At 53.7% G+C, this 6,452-nt stretch overlaps 1 long non-coding RNA gene across 1 annotated transcript; it reads left to right on the top strand.

The window, feature by feature from the left end:
* The first annotated feature begins 437 nt into the window (after positions 1-437).
* Positions 438-4,117, top strand: LOC149120122 (uncharacterized). The gene is made up of 3 exons (XR_016226652.1): positions 438-936; positions 2,243-2,311; positions 3,651-4,117. It is a non-coding gene; the product is annotated as an uncharacterized LOC149120122 (long non-coding RNA).
* The last annotated feature ends 2,335 nt before the right edge of the window (positions 4,118-6,452 follow it).

The raw sequence follows: 6,452 nt of genomic DNA, 5'->3' as shown, positions 1-6,452 counted from the left end.
TACAGGCTGGGGGTACTAGTATGGATGATGTGCTGGCCACACCTGCTACCCGGGTCAGGGAAGCTAAGTGTACCTAACTCAGTACTGGAAGGACAGGGCCCCAGAGCCCAGGGCTTCTGGTTCCCAATTCAATCCCCTCCATGCACCTGCGGGCAATAGGCTGCCTCATCAGCACCTCCCGGAGCACTCATAGTGCTGGGGCTGGCCTCTGCGGCCTTCCTGGCTCCTGGGCCTGGTGCCCAGGGAGCTTCTGTTTCACAACAGACAACATCCCGGATACCCAATCACATTTACATTTCCCACGAATGATCACTTTTTTCTAGTAAATATATCCCAGGCATTATTTAGGACATAGTTTTACTTACAATTTTTATTGCATTTCCAATAAACAGCGAATACATGGATATTCTTATACTTTAAAAAAAATATCCATTTATCTGAACTTATTTAGCTGGGTGTCTGGCAACCCCAAAAAGACCCAGGAGCCTCTGCCAGCCCAGTAAAAAGAAAGCCTCAGAGGACCACTGGGGAACTCTGGTTTGGGCCGGAAACGCAGCCCTCCGTCCTCACCCCATGCCAAGCCAGTAATGCTCTCTGCGAGAGCTCTCATCCGTTCCCAGATGCCCGTAATGGCCCGGCTGGGCCAGAACCAAGCCTGCCGCCAAGCACTCAAGTCCTTGAGCCATGCCTGCTGCTTCCCAGGGTGCGCATTAGCGGGAGGCGGGGGCCACTGCCGGGACGTGAACCCAAGGCCCTCCGGTGTAGGACAGCTGCCCTTCAAGTCGCACGTTGGTGGCATTCCGGCCACCTGTTTCACCCATCGGCACCGCTTTTCTTTCATCCACTGTGCGTCGGCGCTGGCGCACGCAGTGCCCTCCCAAGCCTGCCTCCGCTGCGTATCACCGGGAAGCCGAGCCGTGGCCAGCGCATTGAGAGGTTGTTGTGTGTTCTGGGGTTTTGGGGGGCGGGGGTTGGGAGGAAGAGAGGCTGTTTGTTTAAAAGCTTCGCAGGCTGCAGCCCAGAGCAGAACTCCTCCCGCGACCCCGCATACCCCGAGAGGCGCAGCCTCGCAGGCGGTCGGGGTTGGCTCCGGGTCCCGCGCCCGCCGCGCCTGTACCCAGCCGATGCTGCGCTCGCCCTCCCCAGCCCTAATGATCCGTGACCGCGCAGACAGCCGGCGGCTGGTCTCGCCCCGCGGCGGGGACATTCGACCTTCGTTTGCAAACCCAAGGGCCTGGGGTGGGGGAGGGCGGCAGACAGATCCCAGGCAGCACCGAGGGCGGCGCGGTCGGCCCCCTGCAGGCACCAGCAGGTCCCAGGTCGCAAGTGAGGCGGGGCGGAGGCAGGGTGCGCGCGCGCGCACACACTCAGCGCGGACTGGGGCCCGGCGCCCCCTCGGCCCGTCCGCCCCCTCTCCCGGGGTTCATCAGGCCAGAGGCAGTGCCAGCTGTTCCATGTGGAAGGCGCCAGCCTCCAGCTACGCCTGTCTCATGGTTCTCGGAGTCCTGAAATCCTAGGCTGCAGGTGAACAGCACAGCAGAGGGTGCCAGTGCACGTCTGTCACTCACAAAGGGGCTGCCCCTATGCCTGCTAAGAGGCAAGAACTGTGGCAAAAGAGGGAGCGCTCCAGGGGCAGCTCCCAGAGCGCCCCGTGCCAAGAGGCTGCCCTGTCCCTAGACCTCTGGTCGGGTTGCTTTTCTCTTCCAGGTCGCCACCACTGCCACTCCCACCTTCCTCAACCAACCAACCCTACTGATGTCCCTGCTTAGCACTGAGGCCGCCGGTCAGGCCTGGGTGTGTGGGGACCCCTCGAGCTTTAGCAGGCTGCGTGGCTGGGAGGCTTGCTTGAGACCTGCTGGCGTCTCTCCCCACGATAGCGTCCTGTTCTGTTCTGTGTGAGAGCCTGTGGTTTTCACCACAGTTTCAAGCCAGCTGCAATCTTCCACCCAGAACTGGCAGAGGAGGGGTGCTGAGGCCCCTAAGCGGAATCTGGCTGTCTCGTGGGTCCCAAACCAATGATCATACATCATGGGAAGCCTCCATCCAATAGGAGCTCCCATAGAACCCCACTAAAAAAGCAAGATCATAAAAACCCGGTGCACCCCCTGAAAGCTAGTGTCCCATTCCGGCACTCTGTCTGGGCTACTGTCAGAGGAGACGCTTTTTCTGCCCCCTTGCAACAGATAAGAAAACTATCCGCTTCTTTGCAAATTGTTTCCCGGCTTTTTATTTCTATCCTAAGCTGAAGAAAAGAACTCATGACACTTGCTCCCGGAACCACCCTCCCCTCGGCGAGCTGCTCTTAGTAGAGGTGAGTTTCCAGCCCCTTCCTCAGCTGGTTTCATTCACCACCACACTCCCAGCACCTGCAACAGCTCTGGCCTGCTAGAGACTGTAGTTGAGAGCAGTAGCCTAAGCTGAATGTAGCCACCTGGCCAACTGCACACTTGCCGGTCCCAGGCAGGGGTCCAGCACCTGGGTCCAAGTGAGTACGCTAGTAGGGGGCCAGCATCTGGGTCCAAGTCGGGACCACTTGGAGGGGCAGGTCTAGCCCCGGGTAGTAGGGGCTAGTAGGTGTGGCTGAGAACACTGGTGGATCTCGCTTAGCCCACTCCTGCACCTGTTGCCTCCTTCCCACAGGTGTCAGCCAGGGCTCTTCTCCAGCAGCCAAACCATGATAGTAAATTCTGGTGTGAGAGAGGTTGGGAGAGGTCACCTTCCACATGCACCAAGTACCTCAAATCCATCGGCTTCTCGGCCCGGCCATCCTCTCCCATATAGGGCTCTGTGGGGCCTCTGCCTCAGCAGCTCTGGATGCCCAACGCCAACCACCCAGGCTTCCTGGGAGCTCGCCCACCGGTAGCTCTGGTGGAGGGCTGCTGGGAACGCTGGCCACGCCCACGCGTGTTAGGGATGTAACACCCCCAGGACACGCCCCCAAAGAACCAGGTGAGAATCCTCATTAAGTAGCCCTTCCCCCATCCCCGGGAGGAGGTGGAGAGCCCTGTTCCACAAGGCGGGATTGAGTTCTAGCTGCACAACCGTGATTTAATCCCCGTTTATTTATTCTCTTTGCTCATTTCCAATGCGCCTTCACTTGGGCTTCCCAAATACCCACTTCCCTGCACCCCAGTCCTTGTCTCAGGGCCTGCTTTAGGGAAAATCCAAACTAGCTCAGCCTGGTCCCAGCCTCCCCACTTCCGCTCTTGCTGTGTTGAGCCTCTGAACCACAGCGCAGGGGGACACTGCTGCCCTTCATACATAAAGACTCTACCTGGGCCAGCGCCACAGCTCACTAGGCTAATCCTCCGCCTTGCGGTGCCGGCACACCAGGTTCTAGTCCCGGTCAGGGTGCCGGATTCTGTCCCAGTTGCCCCTCTTCCAGGCCAGCTCTCTGCTGTGGTCTGGGAGTGCAGTGGAGGATGGCCCAGGTCCTTGGGCCCTGCACCCACATGGGAGACCAAGAGAAGTACCTGGCTTCTGGCTTCAGATAGGTGCAGCATGCCGGCCGTAATGCACCAGCCGTAGCGGCCACTTGGGGGGTGAACCAACAGAAGGAAGATCTTTCTGTCTCACTGTCAAAAAAATAAAATAATAAAAAGAGACTCTACCTGGGCCACTCCGTGTGTTCTTTCAATAACTATTTTTAGAGCATGTGCTGCGTGGGACACTGGAATGCAGCAGTGAATGGGAGTCGGCGATCTTTACCCTCGTGGAAGGACCTCCCCACACCCCCATGAGCTGAGAACCGGCACCCCTATGGGAAGCCAGCATCACAGGCAGTGGTTTAACCTGCTGTACCACAACGCCGGCCCCTAACTGGACAGTTTATCCTCCAGGTGTTGACAGTGAAGCGAGAGGGGCAGATATTCGGGGCAGCAGTTAAGTCGCCCCTTGGGACACTGTAGCAGAATGCCTGGCTGCTCCACTTCTGACCCAGCTTCCTGCTAACGCGCAGCTGCGAAGCAGCAGGTGATGGCTCAAGTACTGGATCCCTGCCATTCATGTGGGAGACTCCTATTGAAGTCCAGCCTCCTGGCTTCAGCCTGACCCAGCCCTGGCTATTAGAGGCACTTGGGAGTGAATCAGAAGGTTGAAGATTTCCTCTCTCTCTCTCTTTCTCTCTTGCTCTGCTTTTTAAATTAAATATCTTTTACTTAAAAAATGAAATGAGGCACCAGAACAAGTTACACACTCTGAGACTGTCCTGGGTAAGCCAGATATATGGCATCCCTACTTATAGGCAACTCAAGGGATTTCTGTTTATTTAATCGTTAACCTGAAAACAGTGTTTTCTTTTTCTTGTAATAAAGCATGCTTTGTTCTACAGGTGTTAAATGCAAGGATGTCTTCTAGTTTTTTTAATTTTTGCTTATTTTAAAGTAGTTTAACGTGTAAATGATTCTTCAAAAGGAATACATGGGAAAGTCCCCCTCCCGGTCCTGTCCTCAGCCACTCAGTCGCCCCCGGAGGCAACCGATGTTGCTAAGTCTTGGGTCTTTCCAGAGATATCGGTTCTGGTTTGGTTTTGTTTGTCTTAGTTTACTTAGACAGAGACAGAGAGCTCCTAACTGCAGACTCACTCCCCAAATACCCGCCACAACCTGAGCTGGACCAGCCGAGGGCAGAGGCTGGGAACTCAACACAGGTCTCCCGCTTGTGTAGCGGGCATCCAGTGACTTGAGTCACCACCTCCTGCCGCATTAGCAGGAGCAGGATTGGGGATTCTGAGCCAGGTATGAAACAAACACTCTGATGAGGGCTGTGGGCATCTTGCCTAACACCCACCCCACCAGCAGCGTTTTACACACGCACAAGCACACATGTATGTTTACACAAAGGATAGCACAGAATTCACACTGTTCTGTACGTGACTTATGACTCTCAACAAAATACACTGGAGCTTTCCACAGCTATACAGCAAGCTTCCTCCCACCACACAGTGCATGCTGTCTCACTCTGGATGCACGCAGTTCATTCCACCAGTCCTGCTGGTGAGCACAGATTGCTGCAGTGAGTGACCTTGACTGGACATCACTTTGCATATGTGCCAGTGTCTCTGGAGGACACATTCCTGGAAGTGGAACTGCTGAGTCAAAGGGCAAATGCATACATCAGTTAGGTTTCTGTTTGGTTGCTCACAACAGGAAAGTCAAAATTGCAGTCACTTAAACAAGAGAAGGATTTATTTCGCTCTCAAATTAAAACAGTCTGGAAGTGCGGTGTGGCTCCCCAGCACCTGAGAGAGACCAACACTCTTATCTTTTTGCTCTGCCATTCCCTGTCCAAAATTATACAGTGGCAGAAGCCTCTTTTTAAGTTAAAGAATACAATATTATAAATAATTATTTGGAATAAGAAAAGCATCACAAAATATCACATATTTTATTTTTTAAAAGATTTATTTATTGGCCGGCGCCACGGCTCAATAGGCTAATCCTCCGCCTTGCGGCACAGGCACACCAGGTTCTAGTCCCGGTTGGGGCGCTGGATTCTGTCCCGGTTGCCCCTCTTCCAGGCCAGCTCTCTGCTGTGGCCAGGGAGTGCGGTGGAGGGTGGCCCAAGTCCTTGGGCCCTGCACCCCATGGGAGACCAGGATAAGTACCTGACTCCTGCCATCGGATCAGCGCGGTGCGCCAGCCACAGTGCGCCGGCCGTGGCAGCCATTGGAGGGTGAACCAACGGCAAAAGGAAGACCTTTCTCTCTGTTTCTCTCTCTCACTGTCCACTCTGTCAAAAAAGAAAGAAAGAAAGAAAGAAAGAAAGAAAGAAAGAAAGGAAGGAAGGAAGGAAGGAAGGAAGGAAGGAAGGAAGGAAGGAAGGAAGGAAGGAAGGAAGGAAGGAAGGAAGGAAAAAGAAAAGAAACGAAACGAAAAGAAAAGAAAAGAAAAGAAAAGAAAAGAAAAGAAAAGAAAAGAAAAGAAAAGAAAAGAAAAGAAAAGAAAAAGAAAAGAAACGAAACGAAACAGGGGTAGGCGTCACGGTGCAGCAGGTTAGGCTACTCTTAGAATGCCTGCATCCCATATCAGGGGCCAGTTGAAATCCTGGCTATGCCACACTTCTCATCCAGCTTCCTGCTCATGTACTTGGGAGGGCAGCAGATGATGACAATGCGCATAGGAGACTGAGATAAAGTTCCAAGCTCTGACTCTAGCCTGGCCCAGCCCTGGCGATTACAGGCATTTGGGGAGTGAATCAGCGCATGTGAGATTGTGTGTGTGTATCTCCCCTTCTTTTAAACTGCCTTTTAAATACATAAATAAATAAGATTTATAGATTTATAAATAAATTATTTATAAGATTTCTTTATGTATTTTAAAGCAGAGTTACTGAAAGCAGGGAGTGGGGGAATCTTCCATCCAGTGGTTCTCTCCCCAAATGGCCACAATGGCCAGGGCTGGGCCAGGCCAAAGCCAGGAGCCTGGAACCCCATCTAGGTCTTTCATGTGGGT

The sequence above is a fragment of the Oryctolagus cuniculus genome, chromosome 20 (assembly GCF_051225735.1).
Source record: "Oryctolagus cuniculus isolate XC-2025 breed Fujian yellow rabbit chromosome 20, ASM5122573v1, whole genome shotgun sequence".
Taxonomy (NCBI): Eukaryota; Metazoa; Chordata; class Mammalia; order Lagomorpha; family Leporidae; genus Oryctolagus; species Oryctolagus cuniculus.
The sequence above is the reverse complement of the archived record's forward strand: the minus strand, read 5'-3'. Positions and strand labels throughout refer to the sequence as shown.